The sequence below is a fragment of the Elephantulus edwardii genome, unplaced genomic scaffold, assembly GCF_000299155.1.
Source record: "Elephantulus edwardii isolate Elephantulus edwardi_28Jun2011 unplaced genomic scaffold, EleEdw1.0 scaffold00182, whole genome shotgun sequence".
Taxonomy (NCBI): Eukaryota; Metazoa; Chordata; class Mammalia; order Macroscelidea; family Macroscelididae; genus Elephantulus; species Elephantulus edwardii.
Window position 1 is genome coordinate 219,899 of NW_006399932.1, and position 1,828 is coordinate 221,726.

At 45.1% G+C, this 1,828-nt stretch overlaps 1 pseudogene; it reads left to right on the top strand.

The window, feature by feature from the left end:
• Window positions 1-450: 450 nt before the first annotated feature.
• LOC102856924 lies at window positions 451-861 on the top strand (annotated as a pseudogene).
• Window positions 862-1,828: the final 967 nt, after the last annotated feature.

Sequence of the window (1,828 nt, forward strand, 5' to 3'; positions counted from 1 at the left end):
TCCCTCTTCCTCACACAACCACTGACTCAAACGTTGCCTTAGGCATCTTATGACGACAGGCAATTACGCTTGCCCCAAGAAATATTTGGATTGCAGAAGTATCCATAACAGACAGATCTTGTAAATTCTAGGTTTCTGGGACTAAATTTTACCTAAGATTTCTCCCCTCCCTTTTAAATACTAAACAGTGTGCCTTAAAAGGACAATAATGAGGGACTCACGTAAGATTTCCAGTGTCCTCAGTTCAAGAGAAGTCCATCACTCTGTCGGTCACTTGAGAAGGTTGGAAGACAGTCTGATTGAGAAGATCCCAAGGCTGATTAAGAAGATGACTAGGAATTTAAACCTTCTGGACTGTCCCAAGGTCTCCACTTTCCTTGTGCCCACCAGACCCAGGCAGCCTGAGCTCAGTCCCAGCAGCAACACCCAGAATGGTCTAATAGAAGAGACATGGCTGGATGGAATGCCAACATCAGCAACTTCAGGGCAGATGGGACATGTCAGGATCTGGTCATCATGGGCTATGAGCACTCACCCTCCTCTTGGGCCCCTGTTCCCAGGAAAACCTTCATTAACATCATGCCAGCTGAGGTTGGAGTTCTTGTGGACAAAGACTAGCCATGTTTTTTTGTGAATGGGCAGACACTTGAGGGCCAGAAATGTTCTGTGTTTTGAGGCTCACTGTTACTGGATGGGGAATATATCATGGACCTTTAGACCAAGAGTGCTGGAGGCACCCCTACCTTCAACCTGACTGCCACTGTGATTACCAAGATGCTAATCCTGCTGCTGATGGACAAAGGTGTTCACGGTTGTTTGACCAACAAGAAATGTTGTGAAACACATTATGAAATGCTGTGAGTCTGTCGCCTGTGGCGTGCCCAGTGGTGACCTCGTCTGTTCTACCCTCAACATTCTCTGCTTTTGCACCCCTATCCTTCCTATATATACACACAGACATCATTTTTATTTTGGGGAGCTATTTGCCCCACACCCCTTATTGCTTCCAAAACCATATAGACTGGATGCAGCAGAGACCAGGACTGGATGGAAAGACTCCTCCCCCTACCCATACTCCTCCTGTATTTGCTTTAAAACTTTTTGGGGTTTGGGGCTTTTTTTTTAATTGAGAAAGTCAGGGACTTGTCTAGACTGAAGAGTATTGATGTCAGTCTGGAGACGAAGGTGCACCTGATCCAAGCCATGATCTTTGCAATTACTTGCTATGCATCTGAGAACTGGACAATGACTAGGGTTGATAGAAGGAGAATTGATGCCTTTGAGCTGTGGTGCTGGAGAAGAGTGTTGAGTATACTGCGGACTTCCAGGAGAACAAAAAGGCTAGTCCAGGAGAGAGCCTACTCCCTGAAGGCAAGGATTTTGAGGATCCGTCTCACATACTTTGGGCACAAGGCCAGGAAGGACCAGTTCTTGGAGAGGAACATCATGTTTGGAAAGGTGGAGGGACAGCAAAAGAGAGAAAGACCCAGGATGAGATGGATTGTCTCAGTGACTGGAGCAATGGGATTAGGTGTATTGGAGATGATGGACTGGCTCAGGATAGGGCAGATTTCAGAGCTAATGTACATAGGGTTGCTATGAGTTGCAGGCTACTTGATGGCACATAACAACAGCAACAACTAACAGCAACAAAAGAAGTGTAAGAATTGAATTTTTCCTTATTTTGTGCTATTTATCAATTCATAGACTCTTAATGATTCCTCTTATTTCATCTGTAACATTGGTCTATGCCAGGAAGTATTGTGAATTGAGACCATGCCGTATAAACAAACAGGTGCTGCAGTATAACATCTTGCCTACCATTTAC